Source organism: Taudactylus pleione, unplaced genomic scaffold (assembly GCF_031769625.1).
Source record: "Taudactylus pleione unplaced genomic scaffold, aTauple2 ptg000536l, whole genome shotgun sequence".
Lineage (NCBI taxonomy): Eukaryota > Metazoa > Chordata > Amphibia > Anura > Myobatrachidae > Taudactylus > Taudactylus pleione.
This window is the reverse complement of record NW_028284938.1, coordinates 1,193,799-1,218,315: the sequence shown is the minus strand read 5'-3', so window position 1 is coordinate 1,218,315 and position 24,517 is coordinate 1,193,799. Positions and strand designations below refer to the sequence as shown.

Genomic DNA, 24,517 nt, shown 5'->3' with positions numbered 1-24,517 from the left:
TGGAGCAGGGTTGAGCCCGGTGATGCGGTGAGGTTGAAGCAGGGTTGAGCCTTGTGATGTGGTGAAGTCAGAGCAGAGTTGAGCCCTGTGATGCGATGAGGTTGGAGCAGGGTTGAGCCCTGTGATGCAATGAGGTTGAAGAAGGGTTGAGCCCTGTGAAGCAGTGTGGTTCCGGAACAGGGTTGAGCCCTGCGGTGTGACTTGAATCCGGAACAGGGTTGAGCCCCACGAGGCGGTGATGATAACTGTAATGGTGCAGTTGACAACTGTAATGAAGATGGGTTCGATGTCCACAGGGGTGAGAGGCAACAGGCAAAGTAAATAGTGCAGCAAAAGGTGAAACCACAGTAATGGAGCAAAAAGCAATACTTAGGCAATGGCTATGCTGAGCTCTGTAGTGCGGCTGGTAACTGGCATCAGAGGTTTAGCTGGAACATGAGCAGAGACATAGCGAAGTCCACAGCAACCCACAGGCACAGCAGGGATCTGGCAGGAGTCCAAGAAAGACCTGAAAGTAACGTTGCACAGACACTGAGACACAGTTAGTAACAGGCTTTATACTTGAGGTCTGTGATCCATATGAAGTTTAGAACATGTGACCCAAATGGAATCAGGTTTGAAATAATGAGCAATCTAGGAATCCCACAACCTGACAACACCTTGGAAACAGATGATCACTTTAACTCTCTATTCCCTGTATGTGAAGAACACCAGCAAGCAGGATAGCGCCTCCAACGACCACAAAGGAACTTTGGCAAAAGTAATCTATTTTTATGTACTGAAATAGTTGCAGTCCTGACAGTATAAGGCAGAGGAATTAAAAGGCATTTAAAGCTATACAATTCAGGCTGTCACAGTACAATGTACAATCTGGGGTGTAGGACCTCTGGGCCTGATTCAGAGCCGGACGCTCTGACCAGAGCGCTTGCTCTGAATCAGGGCCCTCCTCCCTCATCTTGGAGCGGCCTCATGGATGCTCGCATAGCTGTGGGTTACCACCCACAGCTATAGCGAGTGTCCATGATGATGGTCGCGATGGTCAAGACCATCGCGACCATCGGGCTTGCGATGAGACCCTGCGGTAGGATCTCGGTGACCGCAAGCCCTGGAGTGATTTTGGCTCTATCAGAGCCAAAATCACTCCCACTGACATCACTAGTGGTGTCATTGGGGCCGGACTCAGATGGTAGGCGTTCCCATGGGAACGCCTCTGTCTGGCAGCCATGCCCCTGGCACGCCCACCAAAGGGGTCGTGCTGTCATTCAACATCGACAGCACGCCCCCTTTGGCGCGAGACCCATAACGACGGCTTGGCCGTCGTTATTCGGGTCTCAGCATGCGCACGACGGAGCTCCCTCCGTCGTGCGCATGCGCAATTCGGCACCATTGACCCGCTTGCGAGCATCCTGCGCTCGCGAGCGGGTCTGAATGACCCCCTCTGTCCTCAGGTTATGCACTTGGGCACAGCTTAAATCTGGAGATGTCCATTGTCCTTGGGTGAGTATTGCATGAAGCTACAGTATAATGTGATGTGGTGAAAACAAAACCAATAGGACATCATTGTATAAATAAATCAGTATATTTGTTTAGAGTCACAGTAATCTCTAACTAAAAGTCGAATTTAAACCTAATGTCTGGTAGACCCATTAATCGGGAATCCTTGTAGATGTGATGGTGGGGACCCCTATAAGACTTGCAACAGTGGGACCTGCTGAGGATGTTATATATCCCTATCATTTTGCTACCATGTAGCCAATGCAGCCAGTGAAGTAAAACAGGTGTGGAGGTGTGCGGCATCCCGCAAACATCAGTATGGCCTTTCTTGTCCTGGTTAAAGGGGGATGGGGAAATCTGGTGGTTCTCCCTTACTTAATGTTGGTGAACTAATGGCCTGATTGAGCAAGGACTGCAACTGCTAATGCAATAGCGATTATGCACGCAGTTAAACTGCATTAGTATGCTAATCCATTGCGATTGTAATGCCACCGCTGCACTACACAAGGACACCCACTTTACTTAGCACACATCTGTAATGTTTAGCAGGACTGCAAAACCATCTGTACAATCTAGTACCATTGCAGCCTCACTGTCGCAAGCCGCCGCACTGCGAATGCTGGGTGAGGCGATCGTTCACTGAACTCCTCCCATCAGTTGTCAATCATCCCTGGTTTGATCCGGATTGGATCCTGTGACTATTTTCAGTGGGTGCGTAGGCTGCTCCGATGCCGGTGATAGTGTGGTTTCGTGTTTCCGGTTCTGGCATAGTCTCCTGTTTGTTCAGTCGAGTCCCCAGCCCTCCTGTCAGCTTTGATTATCCTGTCATTTGTGTCATCCAGGCAGCGCGCTCCGCATACATACTACCTGCCGTTTGTATCATCCAGGCGGCATGGGCCACATACCAACTTCCTGCCATTCGTGTCATCCAGGCGGCACGGATCGCAATCCTGAGTCCAGAGAGCATTATCCAGCGTCCAAAGTATGCAATTTTGTGTACCTCTGCTTGTGTCAACCAGGCTGCACAGGCCGCACTCCAGCACCCAAAGTACACAATCCTGTGTACCACTGCTTGTGTTAACCCGGTGCCATAAGCCACATCTCAGCAACTACCTGCCTGCAAGGCAGCTTCATGGACCAAAGGCCACATCTTGACATCTTGTTCTGCGGCCCACAGGCCGCTTCTAGCCAAGAATTACCAGCCTTCAAGGCTGCTGCACAGCCCAAAGGCCACATCTTGTTCTACGTCCCACAGGCCGCTTCTAGTCAAGTGTTACCAGCCCTCAAGGCTGCTTCATGGCCCAAAAGCCGCATCTCATTCTACAGTCCACAGGCCGCTTCTAGCCAAGAGTTACTAGGCTGCTTCACGGCCCAAAGGCCACATCTTATTCTTTGGCCCACAGGCCGCTTCTAGCCAAGAGCTACCAGCCCTCAAGGCTGCTACACGGCCGCAGCAAGCCAAGTTATCCAGCTCTCAAGGCTGTTGTTGCTAACTTCCATTAAAGCTATCAGTGGTTAATTTATGCACGCCCCTGCAATGCCATTGAAATGCACTGGCACACCTGCGTTTGCCTGACCTCCCCCCTCCCCCCCCCGTTACCATCCACAAACAGCACTTCCTGTCAATCACTCTGTGATGGGTCTGCATAGTCACTGCGATCGCTGTCCTGATCACAGTGGCTAGGTTGCGCAAGAATACTGTGATGGATACACATACACAGTACACAACAATCAGCCGATTGTGTGCGTATTAGCAACTGCATCCCTTGCTGAATCAGGCCCTAAGTCTGGAGGTATCCAGTGGAATCTCAGCACCTGTGCAACTGAGTCTCTCAGGTGTGATAACAAAGTATTGCTGGTCCCAGGTCCTCCGCCTGGCTAAAGTGAAAAGTCCATGCGGTAGTTATGATGTGTCCTTGTCAGTGGGACAAGCGCCAAGTACTTCCCACAGTTCCCTTTGCAGAGTGCCTTCTCTTGAATACATTAGTTAAAGAAATAAATGGCACATGCATACACAACTTACAGTAGCATCATTAGATCTTATTAACCCTTGTTTGTTACATCACTTTGAATTTAGGGCCTGATTCAGACCCGCTCACTAATACAAGGACGCATGCAGCTGTCCGCAGTGAAACTATGCAAATCCGGCAATCGCTTGCAAAACATTAGTACGCCCACTATGTTTTGCCGTGCGATCACAGTAAGAAACTAGTCACCCACCAGCCTGAAATAAGACGCCCACTTTTCGTTTGTCACATCTGTCATGTATAGGAAGTTCACTTAATAATCAGCAATATCGACTGACTTTAGACCCATACGCACCGCTTGTGGTTGACATGACCCTGCTGCAGGCACTGCAAGTGCCTCTGTGTGTAATGACACCTTCTGCTACATAAGCTGATGATGCCTCTTAATTATGCATGCCCATGAAAGGGCGTTAAGCGCACAGACACGCCTGCATTTGCCCGACCACCCCCCTGTCACCACCCATAAATGGCACTTCCTGTCACTCATGCTTGTGGCAAGTCTGAGTACTGACTACGATCGCAGTGACTGGTTCACGCAAGTGCACTTCGTCTTATGCGCATGCACAGAACAATGACATCGGCGGCTAGCGAGCGAACGGAGCCTTGCGACTGGATCTGAATCGGGCCCTTAGTTCTCTGTTGGTAATGCAGTCAAATGAAGCTGAATCCTTATAAAAATGTCTGCATTTGTCCCAGAACAAAGAATTAAAGCAAGAAATCAGTAGTCCCTTGTTTAAAATAATAACCACATGTGAAATCAGCCAATGATTAGATATGTTTAAAGTAGTTTAAAATGAAATATTGATTATTTTTGTAAAAGCAATGAAGTGAAATTAACAACTAAAGTGCCGTTCAATTTTACTTTATTTAGTATTAGGATATTTTTCATAAAATACATGCAACAATTATAACATCATAGTAATATAGGAATGATTTAAATTTGTCTACTGGTCAACAATTATGTTAAAATATTTCCTGAATATATGGGATTTTATAACAAAGTCTACCTAGCATGAAACATTTCCTTTTGACCAATGGCGTTACCACAGGGTTGCGGTAGGGTTGTGGGCCGCACTGGAGAGCTGCTCTGCTATTTTGGTGCCACCCCCTTGGATGGTGTCACCAAATAGCGCAACAGTGGGGTGCGTGCATCATCCATACTGTGCTAAGTGAGGCTGAAGCCTTACCAGCAGTTCCCAACGCTGGGCAAGCCCCCAGAGTGACGAGGATGGGCGTGTGACACTCAGTCACGTCCCCAAAATGACACACAAAAGGGGCATGGCCTCCAATCCAGAAGATCAAATCCCCTTTTGGGGGCATGCACCAGGGCCAGTGTGTGACGCACTTAGTATCACCACACCTGGTGACGCCTCTGCCTTTGACATGTCCCTAATATCAGATTTTTGAAGGCCATATCGACCTCATGAATCCTTCAGGGCCTTTGTGCAGTCTTATATTTCTTTGAGGAAGTGGCTGTTTGACTGAGCCATTACTAACAATGCCGTCCAAAGTGAATGGTAAATGCCATCTTACTAACAGTGCTAATATGACTGAAAATGGTCACATGAGCTAATGCTCAATTTAAAGAGCACATTTTAAAATTGATCCCTATAAATAGTGTTAATAACAAACAAGTACACACTTTCTTATTTCTACGTAGTCATTTTTACTATGCTACTTTTTACTTATGTATTGATAAGTGTATATTTAGTATTGTCTTATTAATATTCTAAGGTATGTTGTATACATTTATGAGCTTTATTAGTATTTTTATAGTCATGCATTTGTTAGACAATATCATTTAAAATTATGGTTCTGTATCTTTATCCTGTGATTGCTCTTTTAGCTTGTTGATTGTCGTGGATAATGGGTGTGTTCACGTGATGCGCATCACTGACCGCAGCTGACGAGTGTGATGACATCATCTGCAGGTGCCACCGGCTGGGCGAGTGGACCTGCTTCTGGGTATTGGTGTTCCCAAGGGGTAATATGGAAAATAAAATAAGCTACATTTAGTTATACAGTATATAGCCTGATGAAAGTGCAAATACAATACATGCAGTGAAACTGTGACAACTACAGTACATAATGTTTCTGAAGTGCTTTTTGCCATGCCGTAAGTGCTGCACCATTTGTATTGTCTGCTATTTCTATGTGGGGACACTGGGCTAAGTATACTATTACTGGGTGTGCCAGACCTGATGTGATATATATGTATATATAAATACACCAAATTGTTCAAAATATCACATGTGGTCATAAACTTTAAAACATATTCCACTGAAGTATAGTCACCAGAGACCAGCAAATAAATTTTTTTTTGTTATATTTTAGAAAAACTGTACAAATATTTATTGAACTATACAAAAAAAAGGTACTTATCATTGAGGCCATCAATTTCAATACACACAATTATGCTATTATTAGAATATTGGGATACCTCTTGTAGGTGCACTGATTGTGAAGGTTAACATTAATACATTTTATTGAGATATATTAAATATAGCTCAATAGCAATAGTATGATTAAGCAAAATATTTTAAAACTGGTATATATAAAAAAGAAACCATAAATAAATGAATTAATGCAGAAAGAAATAAAGTGAAATCTAAGCCATACAAATCTTAGTCAGGCTGGGTTCTAGAATGAGAAATACATTTAACCTCCTAGTTGTGGTTAAGTATTTTATCCTTGTTAGCGGTTCTGCCGCTGACATGAAAATCAGATTGCTAAATTGTCTGATTTTCATGTTTTAATTGCCCCTTAAACCAAAACAGTAAGCAAGAATGAGCTTTCAGCAAATATTGAACTTGCATACTATCTGAGCAGTAGGCTGAAGCACACCAGTAAAGGATACATTGGAGTCAGAAAAGATAAATTCTGTTGTAGACATGCTACAATGTTGTATCAATTAAGTATAATTTTTAGAAGGAACATTTTTTTTTTCAGAATTAAACACATTGCAAGCATCACCATGACTTTCAATCACTACACCCTGTGTTTAGAGAAAACAGATAATGATTACTGCCATTATACTGGAAGTAGTAGAATTAACTTGATTAATTTATAGTATGTTCTATAAAGATACAGCATACTATGTTAAGTATATGAGACATAGTAACAGGGATAGTCATCCTATGATGTCCGCTCCACTGGAAGTGAACACACACTTCACTTTTGAAGATATAGGGGTATATTAACAAACATTCAATTTTGTATTCGATTTTATGTTAGATTTCAAAATCAAATTCTATGTTGATCGATTTTGACTAGTGATGTCTTGTTCGGTTTTTGATGTCCATTTCAAAATCAAACATAAAATCACCTATAAATTCCACTATAAAATCAAACACAAAATCCCCAAAATAATAGACTTGCTTCCCGCTGGTGGTTTAACAGGCTGCTTATGTGTTATGTGCATTAAAATGTTAAAAAAAATGAAATCAATGGCAGCACATAGGGTGTAATGGTTAGCATTACTGCCTCGCAGCACTGAGGTCATTGGTTCAATTCCCACTATGGTCTGAATGTGTGGAGTTTGTATATTTTCCCTGTGCTTGCATTGGTTTCCTCCGGGTGCTCCAGTTCCTTCCCACACAAAAATATACATGTAGGTTAATTGGCTCCCAACACAAATTAATCCAAGTGTGGATGTATGTGGTAAGGAATATAGGTTGTAAGCTGGACTGATGTGTATGGCCAAATATTTTCTTTAAAGCACTGCGGAATATGTGTACACTAAATAAATAACTGGTAATAAATAAAATAAAGTCCTGGATAAATTAATATAATATGTCAATATTGGGATCAGAGAGTGGGGCTCCCTGGGCTGGTGTGGCTAGGCTGCTTCGGGGCATCAATGTGAGTAAACTAATTTAACACTTGAACTGACACTTCTTTCCACTATAACACTTTTTAGCAATGAAACTACTACACTTTTTAACACTTTAATTGCTACTTCTCAATAATGTAACACTTTTTAGCAATGAAACTACTACACTTTTTAACACTTTAATTGCTACTTCTCAATAATGTAACACTTTTTAACACTTAAGGGAAGATTGAATAAAGCTTGGAGAGAGGTAAAATGACAGATAAATAGCACCAAGCAATCAGCTCCTAACTGTCACTGTACTGGCTGTGTTTGAAAAATGACAGGAGCTGATTGTTTGGTGCTATTTGTCTCCAATTTTATCTCTCTCCAAGCTTTATTAAATCTCCCCCTTAAACTGCTACATATCGCTCACTGGTGGTGTTCTGGAGTGGTGTGGTTTTATTGGCCCAGGGTGCCCCATGTTCAGAACTTGAACCTTGGAAATGTTAGGAACCCACCAGATTTTCAGTTAAACTAGTCAGATGGTTGGAGGAAAGTTGGTCTGGTGTATGGCCAGCTTTAGAGTGTGCATCTGTATTTTCCTTTCACAATGGTACATACAATCTCCTGGCAATTATTCTATAGCCCTCAGTTGCATCTACCTTAATAGTGCACCTAAGAACATATCATTTATGATTCTAAGGCACTTATAATACAATATGTAAACAATTTTCAGTGAATGAACTCCCTCTGATGAATTGAATATATTGGCTTCTGCAGAGTGATAGAGATTCATTTATTAAAGTCAACTGCCAAAACTTACTAAGTGGCGGGTTCTAAACCCTGGTGGTTTGGTGGCGGTTTAACTGCGGTTTTGCTATCCGCAGATTTACTAAGGTCAAAACCGCTGCAAAACAGCTGCAAAACTACAATCAAAACACATTTTATAATAGTATAGAACAGGGCTAGGACTAAAATTTCTAATCAGTGGCTTTGGTGTCATTTAGAAACTGCCGCCAACCCACCACCAAACCGCCAGGTTTAGAACCCGCCGTCAAACCACCACCAAACACCGGGGTTTAGAACCCGCCACTTTGTAAATTTTGCCCAACAAATAATAATATAGCTTCTATAATATGCTGCAGAAGAATCAGAGTGTAAAGCTTGTTGTATCTACACTGTAAGCTCACAATGCACATTTATGCACCAACTGGATAAATAGGTGCGATGTTACACATTGCAGAATTATTTCAATAGAGACATTTTGAACACCAAATAAGTTATATTGAGGAATCAATGCCGCCTCTCTGCTTAATCTGTAACCAGTAATTTTATTTACTTCTGCCCATATGTCTAATAACATAAGGAATAAAAAGATAATAAATAATAATAATAAAAATATTGTTTATCATGGTAATTTCAACAATGTAGATAAGTCATATGGGGCTTGATTCTGTGTAAGTAACTTTGTATCTGTTACAAACCATGTTGTAATGCAAGGCGTGCACGTTTGTTTATTTTCTTGCATGCTGGGTAAATAGCTTTATACAGTATTAACACAGCAATTTAGATCTGAGTTTTGATTCACCCCTCCCAAATCTAAATCTCTCTGCACATTTAAAATCTGCTTCACCTGCTGGCAGCATGGTTTTTCCATGACCCATTCCCAGAGGGACGAAATGCTCTATTCCTGGACTTCCCTCTTAATCTATGATTGCCATCACCTGTGTTGAAACACCTTTCTTATCAATTAACTAGTACAACACAGGTTTATTTTGGGTACAGCCTAATAGGCTGGTACCAAGCACTGTAAATGGGTGTTGCTATATTTGCCAATCAATTTGCAAATAGAGAAATAGAATTAAGCAATAGAATCAGGGGGATATAAATAGAGAAATAAATAAAATATAAAAAATAGAAAATAGAAAAAAATGGTAAATTAATGAAAATGAAATGAAAATTATACCAAAAAGTGAAAATAAAGTAAAATAAAATAACATAACAAAAAGCAAGTTTTTAAGCAACAGTCAGCTAACAAATTAAAATAAGTAGTTAATAACCACATACATGTTGATAATGTTTACAGTCTTTTTGGAGTGATTGGTGCAACAATGGGAGGTCTAGTATGTGCGGTCTGGATCGAGGATACTTCACCCTGGTGTGGGTGGGATTGTCCCTAACTGACCCTACCTGTGGGTGCTGTTCCTCTTCTTGCCATGATTCCTGGTGGAGTAGAGACACAGTCGGTGTAGCCGCGGTGGCATGTAATGACATCTGACGCCGGCTTCGTTCTTAATGGGGTCTTGCTTCCTCCGGCTGTTACTCACTTGCATGCTTCTCATGCAATGCTTTTCACATAAATCAATTCTTTGTCAAGGATGTTTGTTGTTATTATTCACAATGTTTATATAGGCAATCTTTATTAAGGAAGTGGGGGTGGCCAAAACTGGAAATAGCCTAAAAGGTGGCAACTGCATGTTCCTATAAACCACTATTAAAACTCTATGCTGCTGTGCTCAGTTTGATAAATATAATAATAAGAATAATAAATATAATAAATAATTTCTAAGATAAAAAAAATAATTAATAAAAAAGAAATAATAAAAAAAGAGAAGAAAAAAAGAAAAGAGACACAAATTAGAGTGAATAAAAATGGAAACAAGATAAGATAATTGAAGGACATGTTATGTTCTGATTGAAATTCATATTGGAAATTGGAGATAAAATATGATAATAAAAATGTATACAAAATATAAAATTCCATGGAGGTGTTAAGTTTGAGATTTGCGTTAAAATGGATTTAAGTTCAATGTCTACATTTAGTCCTTTAGGTTCCAAAGATTGTAGCTGGTATATCCATTTAGTTTCATTCTTCTTTAATGTATTAACTATGTTTCCTCCTCTCCAGTTGTGTTTTTCCTTCTGTATACTAACTTCAGCCCTCTTGGATCTTTGTTGTGTTGATCAGCAAAATGTGCTGACAGGCTATGTGTTTTCAGACCTCTTCATATGTTGTACAGATGTTCAGCTACTCTAGTTTTTATTTTTATCTTTGTCTGGCCCACATATTATTATTATTTTTTACTAGAACTTGTGGGACAACAACGAAGTTATTTGAAAGACACCATGAGTATTCTTCAGATTTTAGACCAAATAGAGTGAAAAAGCACATATACGCTATGCACAAGTGACATTAAATCACTATACACTGTTATAGATCACAATGCAGGATGTAAAGCTATCTCTCTAACCGAACCAACTTATCAAACACCCATATAAATTTTATTATAGACAACATAGACTTTATAGTCTGCCACAACTACTTCTAGTATGACGGAAAATTCTTCAAGTAAAAACGTGGCACTGCAATGGGCACATCATTTGTAGTGAGGTAGGAATACATGAACATGTGGAGCAATAACAAATACATTGATAAAATTGTGAATTAGCACAGGTACATAGTCGATCTATTTTACATCTGTAGTGGCTCCCATGAAGAATTGAAAGAGTTTCTTATACATATAAACAAAAACTCGCTGAATTTGGAATTTATGACTACCTTAGCAGAGAAATGGTAATATTCTTGGATCTTGAAATCTACATTAAGAAAACAACATCCAAACAAGAACCGACATCAAAAAAGTAAATGGGAATAATATGTTTGCATATTACAGTAATCACCACAGACAATGGGTAAAAAACATCCCCGGTTGTCAATTTTGATGCCTAAGATGCAACTGTACAGAAGATCAGACCTTTGAAGAACAAAGTAGTAACATGAAGAAAAGATTCCTCCAAAAGGGATACGAGGAAAAAGTATTACAAGAACAAATCGATAGAATTTCAAAAATGGATAGGAAAGAACTAATCAGCTACAACTCAAAAAAGAAACAACCTACAGAAATACAAACTACATTCATCACATAGTACAATGGAAACCATAAGAAGATAGAAAACATCTTGAACAACCATTGGCACATCCTATTATTAAATGAAGAATTAAAGAAACATTTACCATCCAAGCCTAAAATAGTGTACAGAAAAGTGAAAAACTTATGTCCCCCATGCAGTTAATTTAATTTAGCAACAAATGCATCGCAAGATTGTTTAAAAATTGTGGAACATATTTTTTCTCTACGATGATGACACTGACATTGCCATCTGTAATGCAGACTTCGCACAATGGGCCTGATTCAGTAAGGATGGCTATTGCGATCACAATAGCGATTATGCAGGCAGTCTCACTGCAAAGATATGCTAATGATTGCAATCGCAATGCCATCACAGCCTAATATAAGGACACCCAGTTTACCTAACACACATCCATAAATACTTTGCAAGTCTGCAAAACCATCAGTAACATTGAGTACCATCGCAGCCTCATGCACACTTGCACAAGGTCTGACCTTACTCAGGAATTACTAACTTCATTGCCCGCAGTGAAGGGCCAAGCTGAGTATGTCATTGCAGTGACTAATTTATGCACGCCCCTGTAATGACGTTCAAACGCACTGCCATGCCTGTGTTTCGCCGACCACCCACCCATCAACACCCCCAAATGGTACTTCCTGTCAATCACGCTACGATGGGTCTCCGTAGACACTGCAATCGCAGTCCCGATCACAGTGAGGTAATCGTGCACACGCACTGTGATGCATACGCATGCACAGATTGCAACAATCAGCCTATTGCATGCATAATCGCAGTGCGATCAGTAGTGAATCAAGCCCTATATGTAGATGGCAGCTTCCACAGGCTCACTGATGGAGATTCCCTTACTTCAAGATATGCAGTGTTTACAAAACATTATTGTTAAAAAATGACTACACCTCCCAAGTCACACTCTGCACAGATAGCTGAATTAATAGCATTAACTAAAGCATGAAAACTTACTAATGGAAAGACTATGAACATTTATACTGACTCTCACTACTCTTTGGGATACTGCACAATTCCGGCCCTATGGAAACTCAGAGAATCCTAGCATCTAATGGTACCCTCATTGCACATGCAGAAGCAGTAAAGACACTTTTGGAGGCCCTATTACTGCCCAAAAAAATAGCACTGATCAAATATCAAGCACCCACAACAGGACACAACCAAGTATCATAATAAAAGTATAGGGCAGATACCACTGCAAAAGCAGAGGCTGAAAAGAGGTTTCATTGAATGATGTTGTTATACCTGATGAACAAACTTTAATTTGTATGCAATCAGCTTGTTTCCCACAGTAGGTCTCCTGATAGAAGGATGGGGATTGTGTTATTGATGCTCAAATATTGTGGTGCAGCACAGAGGGGAAACCAGTGGCACCTATCTGAACTGTATTTTGTTTTGTCCTCCAGCATTGTGTTTCTCCACCACTAGGGGTCACCAGGCATCCTAATTTGTGATCTGCAGTTCTGGACTGGTAATGGATATAACCCCTTCAGTATTTGTACCCTAACATCAGTTACTGTCAAACGCCATTCCTTACTGTCCATGTAGACATAGAGGGGGACAGGGGCGTATCTACCAATTGGCCAGGATGGCACTCACCAGGGCCGCCAATCAAAGGGGGGGGCACCGCCCGGCAGTGCCAACAGTAGCCAAGGGGTGGACAAGCCCCCCGGCCCCACAAGTGTAGCGGTCTGCCCTACACAGTTTACAACACACAGCCGCCAGCGGCGGCTGTGTGTTGGTAATAGCAGCCAGCTAATGAGAGTCAGACTCTCATTTGCTGGTGCATCATCTGCGGAGGGAGCCAGCTGGAGCTCACTCATGAGCTCCTTCTTTCGGCTCCCCCCGCAGCATGTGATGGGAGAGACGTCATACGTCATGACGTCTCCCATCCAGGAGAAGAGCGGCCGGGACTCAGGGCGGACAGCGGCGGTCACGTCAGGAGCGGAGATCAGGTGTGTGTGTGTTTGTGTGTGTAAGCACGGGACTTACATGGGGGGCACTGAAATAGGGGGTGGCCACTATTGGGGGCACTTTATGGGCAGCTGCCCGCTACTGGCAGGCACTGTGTAGGAGTGGCCACTACTGGGGGCAATTTATGGGGGTGGCCACTACTGGGAGCACTGTATAGGGGTGGCCACTACTGGGGCAATTTAGGGGTGGGTGGCCACTACTGGGGGCACTGTATAGGGGTGGCCAATACTGGGGCCAATTTAGAGGGTGGCCACTATTGGGGATACTGCATAGGGGGGCACCAGTCCATTACATTGCCAGGGGCACTTGGATCACTAGATACAATCCTGGAAGGGGAATATAAACCTCTGGAGAGTGAAGCGAGCCACTGTGCCCGAAGTGTGGTGAGCAAAGTGAGCCTGTGAGGGGACAAATTTCTTCTTTTGGTGGCTTTTATGGGCATGGAACCACACTTCTGCCCTCACTCTACGTCACTTCTAGGTACAAATACTGAAGGGATCTATACACTACCAGGGCTGCTCTTCAGAGCTTGTTCTGTAGCCAGGTATCAGGTGATTACCTATTAATTCATTACCAGCATGAACAACGCCATACACCTGCTTATTTAGTCTGCCAGATCCCAGCATTCATTGCTAGGTCATTAATGTTTCTTGTCTATTTTGGGCTTCCAAGTTTGGAAGTTTACTTTTGTTGTCTGCAAGAACTCTAGATTCCTTCAAGCTTCTGTGCCTGCTAAACTAAATAATATCTGAAACTCTTTACATTCCATGTGAATGTTTCTGGACTTAGCATTTAGCAGGTTACCATTCTACAGTTTGTTTCTGCTATTCTCCAATTTTGCTGGACTTTTTCATGTGCTGGACTTGTTTATTTTTTGTTGCCAAGTTTATTATCTGCCTTGCCAAGTCTAACTTTACTGTTAAGTTCATTTGCTTTGCCAAGAATAAATATAGCTGCTTGAATTTTGCCATCTCCTGTGACTTATTGAGCAACTGCACCCAGGGGGTTCATAACAGCAAATAAATCTCTTCTGCCTGCACTGGCTGAGTTAAACAAACAAAAATTCCAGCTGCTCAATCAATCTAGCAGTACTAATCAGGTGCATGAAAGGGAGGGGTCATACTAAGTAGAAAAAGGAGGGGGGTTTAACCCCCTATTGTTCCTCAGCACACTGAATAATACTTGCAACAATATATGAAGACTATATGGTCATAGAAATTCAGAGATAATGGTTGCATGCATTTGCAAATACATGGGAAGCTGCTAGGCCACGCCACAGCTTCTCTGTCACTAGCAGTCACTAACACTAAGGGGTTCACGTCTGGGGCGCAGTGCACCCTGAAAAACGTCCAACCCATGACCCCCCCAAGGCATCACACAAAAAATGGAAAAAGAGTGACAGTGCAAAGTATGACCATATAGTCTTCATATATTGTTGCAAGTATTATTCAGTGTGCTCAGGAACAATAGGGGGTTAAACCCCCTCCTTTTTCTGCACTGGCTGAGTTGTCACATGGATTTACACATGTGGATAAGAAAGGTAAGTCTGATTAAGACCTACTGGAAAGCACCTTAGTTCTTTACTTATGTTGAAAAACATTCTGTAACATCTCTCAATTGGTGAAATACTCATACAGGCAGACCTGTGCATACAGAATCATATAATTTCCAACTTACTGAGGGACCATTCCAGGTGATACAAATTGACTTCATCCAAATGCAAAAGCTAAGAATGTTGCAAAATGTTCTTATTTGCATGAACCAGTTCTGTGGTTGGGCAGAAGTATACCATACTACCTCATATACAGCTGGTATAACTGCTAAGAAATTAAGAAATGTACTCAAAAATGTATGTGTAGATGTGGTACCCCCAGAAATTACAGGGTGCATGACAGCCCACAGTATATACATTAAAATAATAGATATGTTATCCTATAGCCTGGGAGAACTCACATAGCCCTCCCTGTGCCACTAAAATATGAGTGGTGTGCCCCTGGACTGACAGGCACACAAGCACAAAGTCCTCAACTTAGTCATCCTCTCCCCTCCTCATTGGAAAACTTGGCTGCAGCAGGGGGAGGTGTAAATGAGGGAACAGCCAGCACTCCTCACCTGATTGGATGGAGCAGCAGCAGAGACAGGAAAGAGAACGCTGAGGCAGACTGGGAAGAGCAGCCATTGCTGGTCTGTTCTGTGCAGTGAGAGCAGCAGTGATCCCAGCAGCAAGAAAAGCAGGCTGCAGACTGAAGTGTGCTGATTTCTTCAGTGATATTGCAGAGACCTTGGCAGACACAGGAGCGAAATTCCCCATTGAGAGGAAACAGGCAGAGCAGTCAGAGTAAAGCTTCCCCATTACCAGTGACACCCTGCTGCCCATATATAGAGGACTAGGGGCAGTTGCAGAAAGAGAGAGCCCTGAGAGGGGAAGAAATTAATACAGAGCCAGCACAGTGTTTTCAGCAGCCTGTGACAACCCTGGGAGGTGGGTTGGCATGCTTCCAAGGAAAATCCTATACAAGTAAGAAGGGACACTATTCATGCATCTCTTACACACACTCAGTTGAATTGTTCTGGAGAGTAGGAAGCTCTCATTTTACTCTAAGGCACAGGGAAGCTTATTGTCAGCCAGTAATATTCTTCTGCTATGTCCAGGCACCCAACCTTAGTAAAGGAATAGACCAACTCCAGTACAATCCTTGTCTGCCTGTGACACCCTACAGATCAGTGATCTTTTGGAGTTAGACCAGCAGGAGAAACCTGTAAGAATTCACATGAGCACTGTAAACCCAGCAGTGGCAGGGAAGATAAAACATACAAACTCTCTTTCAATGGCATTGCATCTTATGTATATATATACAGTTGAAGACAGACGGTGTGATAACTGGCCAGGAGTCACTCCATGTTTTTGAAGAACGGTGCTCTAAAATTGTGCTAGAAAGAGTGATGTAAGAAAAGTGTGGAGGATAGACAAAACTAGGACTGCATGTTGGATAATTGTACTGAGCTTTACTCTGCATAACAGCTGTGATAGATTACCTCTTGGACTCAAAGAATAGCGTATCGCCCCAGAGTAGCTGAAATATAATCAGTTAATATACCGTGTCTCTGGAATAACCTTCTCCACTCAGTGTGCCCACTGCCAGGACAGGAACTTATCCCCACTACGGTGACATGTTGAAAATTAAATATATATACATAAAGGTACACATAAAAGAGGGACTCCAAACCTGTGTACAGGTACATGGACATGCTCTGAGTTAATGTTGATTTACTGAATATATTATTTTCTTGAGTAAGAGAAATTAAGTAAGAGTATTGAGTTATTCAGTCATTTTCACGTATTCACATATGTCAAGTGTTTCCACAAGTTAACCTGACAACTGAAGTGTATACTTGAGTATAGGCGCATTGCTGGTAAGATGTTCATAAGTGTGTGATTTAGCATATTGATGTCATGTAACCTGGTCAAATAATTGCATCTACTTAACCATGACAGATGATGTTGGGTCCCACAGTTCTTGTACAATAAACCATTTTTTTGTCCTTAAAGTTGTTTATTGAGTGAAATATATTTCCTTGTAATGAGATTTTAATTTATAGTAATATACCTTGAATCTATAAGTTATTGATGTACTATACCCACTAGTTCCACTAAACTAGCCGGAACTTGAGACTGCTCCCTGAGCTATCATTGGTCGGGACCTGTATTCCTTACCTCTCTGAAATAGCCTAATCGAACTTCAAATCGGGAACCCGAGCTCGGCTGTCAGGTAAAAAGAAACATAACTGCCGTGCATACTCACACTGTGACACACCTAGATACATAAGTACCTGGGGGATATAACATTTGGCGTCAACTGAACAGGATTCGGAGTCCAAAGTAAGGAAATCAACGACCATTGAAAAACATGTCGACAGAACAACCTCCCTCAGGGGGGGAGCCCATCGGCGAACACAACAGATCAGAACAAGCTACACCTGCAATGGCACAAATCAATCCAATCACCCTGCCATAATACTTTGGAGCCCCATGACTCCCAACATACAGTGGGGATGTCCACAGTCCAGAAGAAAACACCTTAACTGAATTTAAAAATAAAATTAAATCTATGTTTCGGCTGTATCCCCTAAGTGACCAACAACAGGTAGAGATATTGATAGGCCAATTAAAAGGATCATCCCTTAGGGAAGTGAACTCATGGCCATTGGATGAGAGGAAAAATGTAGATCAGGTGTTGAAAAGGCTAGCCACTACCTTTGAAACACGAACACTCCCTGAACTAAAAATGAAATTTTATGCTCTTAAGCAACGATCGGGAGAAACCCTCCGTGACTACGCATTGAACTTACAGGAAGCCATACGAGCAATACAGGATGCCAATGCAGAGGAAGTCAGAAACACTGACGAGGCCCTAATAACTCAACTTATTGAAGGGTCATTGGAGAAAGTATTCGAGCACAATTATGGTTGTTGAGACTGCAGAAGCCAGACGACTCATTTTTGGATTTCAAAGAGGCCGCGATCAGAGTAGTAGGCACTAATACAAACCGAAATGTGGAGTTCCCAGAGATGCCAGGATTCCATGAGCACCCATGTTCTGAGAAAACGTCAAAAAGCAAAGATAACGTACTACAAGGTATTCAAGCTCCATCTACAGATCCGGTGCAAACCCTGAAGAAACAACTGGAAGACTTGACGGTGGGGATAGCAGAAATGCGAAAGGAGATGTGGCACATCACAAAGCAGCAAAATACTGGTCCCACCGAACCTAGGTGGAGAACTGAACAAAGGAGTTCCTCAAGCGATTGGTGGGATCCTTCCCGAAGGGGTGGAAGGAGGTCGACTGATCAATTTCATGGGCAGGGCCACCCGATCTGTAGGCGATGTCAGAGAGCAGGCCACGTAGAGAGGAATTGTAGTTGCTCAGCGGATTTAAACTCCAATTCCCCAAGGGTGGGGGCCGAACCTCGGGGAGAGCAAGCAGAGTAGACCCAGACCCTGAAAAGTGGTGGCCCCAGTATATTGGACCATGCCCGATGATTCCAATACTCATCGATGGCATAGAGACACTAGCAATGTCAGATACTGGGTCACAGATTACTACAATACAACTCTCAGCCTTCTGACAACACTGGGGGGACAGACAACTACTATTACCTCCACCAACTTGGATGCAACTTATAGCTAGTAACGGCCTGGGAATTTCCTGCATTGGTTACTGGGAAGCGGATGTAAAAATTGGAGAGACTCTTCTGCTTTGGCAGGGGTGTTTGGTGACCGAAACAAGCGATGCCAAGGTGGCTCCTATAATTTTAGGAATGAACATCCTACAGAAGTGTCTTGAGAATTGGTGTCCACTTTGACAGGAGAGTTGTCTAGAGTGGCTTCGCAGGGACAACGTGTCTTGCAGAAAACTATCAAGGTGCTACAAACACATCAAAAATTTGTGAGTAATGGTGAAGTCGGAAAGGTGCGGCTAACAGATGGCAAACCTATCAAACTGCAGCTAAATTCCGAGACCATCCTCTGGGGTAAAACTTGCTACAGCCCAAATGGGCAGAACTATGAAGCTCTAATAGTCATGCCTGATCCCAGCTAAACATGATGTAGTGGTGGCAAGCACCTTAGTAACAGTTGAAAATGGAAGGGTCCCAGTGCGAATACTTAACCCCCATAACCGGTCAGTTAAGTTGTATCGGAATAAACCGCTGGCCAAGTTACTCTGGACCACGTTCCAGGATGTTTTGCACCCAACCATCCAAGCTGATCAACTCAACATGACCACAAAGACTGACCTGGTGGGTGAACAGAAGGCTGAGTGGTGGAAGGAGATTCAAATTGGGGATGCCAGTATTTCAGAGGAACACAGGCGAGGGGCTCTCCAAGTAGTAGAGGAAAATGCGGAGACTTTCAGCCAGAGTCCAATAGATCTGGGTGTCGTCGCAGATATACAGCATCGGATCCTCACTGGGGACGCACCCCCTATCAAAGAAAAACATTGTCCACTAGAACCAGCGTGATACCAGCCAGTGCATCAGATGTTGGAGGACATGAAGGCCAACGGGATCATCCAGGAGAGTCATAGCCCATGGGCGGCACCCATGGTATTGGTTCGGAAAAAAGATGGACAACTACGATTCTGTGTAGACTATAGGAAGCTGAATAACATTACCCACAAGGATGCATATCCCCTACCCAGGATCGAGGAGTCTCTCACCGCACTCAAGTCTGCTAACTACTTTTCGACCTTGGATTTGACAAGTGGATACTGGCAAGTACCAATGGCCACCGCCGACCGAGAGAAGACTGCTTTCACCACCCCAATGGGATTATATGAATTTACTTGTATGCCATTTGGATTGTGTTACGCGTCTGCAACCTTCCAAAGGGTGTTGGAACACTGTCTGGGGCACAGGAATTTTGAAACCGTTCTCCTCTATCTAGATGATATTATCATCTTTTCAAAGACGTACTCTGAACACCTTCAACACTTACAAGAGGTCTTTCAGCGATTGGCCAAGTACGGACTCAAATTGAAGCCCTCCAAGTGCCATTTACTGAAGCCCAAAGTTCAGTACCTGGGCCACATTGTAAGCTCTGAAGGCATCACACCCGACCCGGAGAAGATCAGAGCAGTGCTAGACTGGCCCATCCCACAGACCGTTAAGGACATCCAACGTTTTTTAGGCTTCGTGGGATACTATCGAAGATTCATTAAGGATTTTGCCAGAATAGCTACCCAGTTAATGGAGTTACTCCGAGGGATCCCCAAAGATGGATATAGTAAAAGAATATGCTGCGCTATATAAGAAACTGTTAATAAATAATAATAAATAAAAAATAAAAGAATACTCATCGAGTGGACAGTGCAACGCCAGATGGCCTTCGACCGACTAAAAGGGATTTTGACAGAAGCACCATTACTGGCTTACCCGGACTATAGTGAACCTTTTCGCCTGTATACAGGCACCAGTAAGCAGGGCCTAGGGGCAGTCCTCACTCAATTTCAGGATGGTCAGGAACGCGTTATAGCCTATGCCAGCCAGAGTCTTTGTAAAACCGAAAGAAATGACGCTAACTACAGCGCTTTCAAGCTGGAGTTTCTAGCTTTGGTGTGGGCTGTGACGGAGAAATTCAGGGACTATCTTACTGCTACCCCTTTTGTTGCCTTCACTGATTGTAACCCACTGGCCCATCAAACAACTGCCCGTTTGGGAGTGCTAGAACAGCGATGGTCATCATGGTTGGCCAATTACCGGTTCAAGATAGAATATAGGAGTGGCCACAGCAATGCCAATGCAGATGCCCTGTCCCGACTACCCATGGTTGAGGAAGGCTCAGAGGAGGCTGATCAGTGGGAACAAGTGGAGATGCCCCTGCACCAAGACACCCAAGCAACATTTTGTGGCTTCAACTACAACCGAGAGGTGGGGTGACCAAGGAGGGGGAACCGAGGACGAGTGGATTGACTGGCAGAATGAGAGTCCATGTCTGCGACAACTGAAAGAGCGATTGATTACCCACCGTGGGTTATCTCGGACAGAGCAGCAAATGGCAGCCCCAGAGTTGGTTCACCAGTGGTGGCAGCAGGATCGACTTGAACTGCAGGGAGACCTGCTCCTGCGGCACAGTATGGATCCAAAGACCCACCTACCTGTCAAACAACTAGTGGTTCCACGGACAAGAGTTGACACCATTTTAAGGGCTTACCATGACCAGTCTGGTCATTTCGGCTGCCGGAAGACGGAAACCAATCTTAGGAAAAGATTCTACTGAAACCACCTGCGCCAAGATGTGGAAGACTGGTGTAAAGCCTGTCTGACTAGCGCGACACGTAAACCTGTACTGCATGGACAGAAGGCACCGCTCCATCCCATTATTAGTCAGCAATCCTTGGAAATCATCTCTATCGACCATGTTAAATTGGAGCCAAGTCGTACTGGGTACACTTATGCCATAACCATCATAGCCCACTATATGAAGTTCGCCGTCGCCTTGCCAGTCCGAGACCTAACGGCCAAGACAACAGCTGAAATCTTCTGGCGGTCATTTGTCATGCCTTATGGGTATCCAACCAGCATTCTCACAGACCAGGGCCCATCCTTTGAATCCCGACTCTTCCAGGAATTGAGTGCCCTATACGGCTGTAAAAAACTACGCACAACTGCATATCACCCTCAGGGGAATGGGGCCTGCGAAAGAATGAACCAGACTCTGATAAATATGCTTAGGGCCGTACCACCTGCACAGAGACTTGAATGGGCTACCTTGCTGGCAGAATTGATCTTCATATATAACAACACAACATAGTTCGACGGGATATACTCCCTACTACTTGCTCTTTGGACGTCAGGGGAAACTCCCTGCCGACATCCAGCTGGACATACCGGGAGACACTTCATTAAAGTTCTGCCCGGAGATAACATGGGTACAAGGACACCAGAACAGACTGAAGGAGGCACGAACCATAGTCAGTCAATGAATGGATACTGTATGGGAGCGGCAGAAAAGGGATTATGACGTTGATGCTCATGCTAGTCCATTGGCTGTGGGCAGTAAGGTGCTGAAGAAAAACAACCAGCGACATAGCAAATTAGACTTCCAATGGGAACCTACTCCATACATAATTACAGCAGTTCCTATGACTGAGGTGGCCATCTACTGCATAGAGCGGGAGGATGGCAGCCACAAGAAGCTGATTCACAGGGACCAACTTAAATTATACCCCAACCATCGTGAGGAGATCGAAATGACACAGAGGCATCAAACACGGAACTTGGATCAAGACGACCAAGCAACAGCAGGGATGCCAGATAACCTCTTGGATCTAGTGATGAGTATGTACTGGCCAGCTGTATCCATTTTTACATACCCGGAGCAAGGCAAGCAGTTGGAAACCCTTGATGTGGACGATCGATTGGAAGAAACTCCTTCAAATTCTGTGATAAGGCGCTCGGCAAGGAGCACGAGAGGGACTTTGCCAGTAAGATATAGACAATAGCGTGTTCCAGAATTGCGACTCCATTAAGTGAGCAAATATGTTGACTAGTTATGATAGGTAGAATTACATGTGATTGAACATGAGCTAATGAATGTTGTTGCCAAGTGTATTGATGATTAACACCTAAATTGTTTAGTACTTGTAAATGAAGGTATTTCATGCTGGTAAATTTATTGCTGTTGTGAAGTAATGGACTTTATCAGGGAGCCACAAATGCGTGAGGACACGCATCATTCAAGCGGGGATGAATGTGGTACCCCCAGAAATTACAGGGTGCATGACAGCCCACAGTATATACATTAAAAAAATAGATATGTTATCCTATAGCCTGGGAGAACTCACATAGCCCTCCCTGTGCCACTAAAATATGAGTGGTGTGCCCCTGGACTGACAGGCACACAAGCACAAAGCCCTCAACTTAGTCTTCCTCCCCCCTCCTCATTGGAAAACTTGGCTGCAGCAGGGGGAGGTGTAAATGAGGGAACAGCCAGCACTCCTCACCTGATTGGATGGAGCAGCAGCAGAGACAGGAAAGAGAACGCTGAGGCAGACTGGGAAGAGCAGCCATTGCTGGTCTGTTCTGTGCAGTGAGAGCAGCAGTGATCCCAGCAGCAAGAAAAGCAGGCTGCAGACTGAAGTGTGCTGATTTCTTCAGTGATATTGCAGAGACCTTGGCAGACACAGGAGAGAAATACCCCATTGAGAGGAAATAGGCAGAGCAGCCAGAGTAAAGCTTCCCCATTACCAGTGACACCCTGCTGCCCATATATGGAGGACTAGGGGCAGTTGCAGCAAGAGAGAGCCCTGAGAGGGGAAGAAACGAATACAGAGCCAGCACAGTGTTTTCCGCAGCCTGTGACAACCCTGGGAGGTGGGTTGGCATGCTTCCAAGGAAAGGGACACTATTCATCCTAAAAGGAAAGTAAGAAGGGACACTATTCATGCATCTCTTACACACACCTCAGTTGAATTGTTCTGGAGAGTAGGAAGCTCTCATTTTACTCTAAGGCACAGGGTAGCTGATTGTCAGCCAGTAATATTCTTCTGCTCTGTCCCAGCACCCAACCTTAGTAAAGGAACAGACCAAATCCAGTACAATCCTTGTCTGCCTGTGACACCCTACAGATCAGTGATCTTTTGGAGTTAGACCAGCAGGAGAAACCTGTAAGAATTCACATGAGCACTGTAAACCCAGCAGTGGCAGGGAAGCTAAAACATACAAACTCTCTTTCAACGGCATTGCATCTTATGTATATATACAGTTGAGGACAGACAGTGTGATAACTGGCCAGGAGTCACTCCATGTTTTTGAAGAACGGTGCTCTAAAATTGTGCTAGAAAGAGTGATGTAAGAAAAGTGTGGAGGATAGACAAAACTAGGACTGCATGTTGGATAATTGTACTGAGCTTTACTCTGCATAACAGCTGTGATAGATTACCTCTTGGACTCAAAGAATAGCGTATCGCCCCAGAGTAGTGGAAATATACACAGTTAATATACCGTGTCTCTGGAATAGCCTTCTCCACTCAGCATGCCCACTGCCAGGACAGGAACTTACCCCCACTACAGTGACACATTTAAAATTAAATATATATGCATATTTATCCATACCGGTACACATAAAAGAGGGACTCCAAACCTGTGCACAGGTACATGGACATGCTCTGAGTTAATGTTGATTTACTGAATATATTATTTTCTTGAGTAAGAGAAATTAAGTAAGAGTATTGAGTTATTCAGTCATTTTCACGTATTCACATATGTCAAGTGTTTCCACAAGTTAACCTGACAACTGAAGTGTATACTTGAGTATAGGCGCATTGTTGGTAAGTTGTTCATAAGTTTGTGATTTAGCATATTGATGTCATGTAACCTGGTCAAATAATTGCATCTACTTAACCGTGACAGATGATGTTGGGTCCCACAGTTCTTGTACAATAAACCATCATTTTGTCCTCAAAGTTGTATATTGAGTGAAAAATATTTGCTTGTAATGAGATTTTAATTTACAGTAATATACCTTGAATCTATAAGTTATTGATGTACTATACCCACTAGTTCCACTAAACTATCCGGAACTAGAGACTGCTCCCTGAGCTATCATTGGTCGGGACCTGTATTCCTTACCTCTATGAAGTAGCCTAATCGAATCTCAAATCGGGAACCCGAGCTCGGCTGTCAGGTAAAAAGAAACATAACTGCCGTGCATACTCACACTGTGACACACCTAGATACATAAGTACCTGGGGGATATAACTCAGATATG

At 43.3% G+C, this 24,517-nt stretch overlaps 1 pseudogene; it reads left to right on the top strand.

Moving 5' to 3' along the window:
* Positions 1-17,156: 17,156 nt before the first annotated feature.
* On the top strand, positions 17,157-19,269 carry LOC148501008 (uncharacterized; annotated as a pseudogene).
* The last annotated feature ends 5,248 nt before the right edge of the window (positions 19,270-24,517 follow it).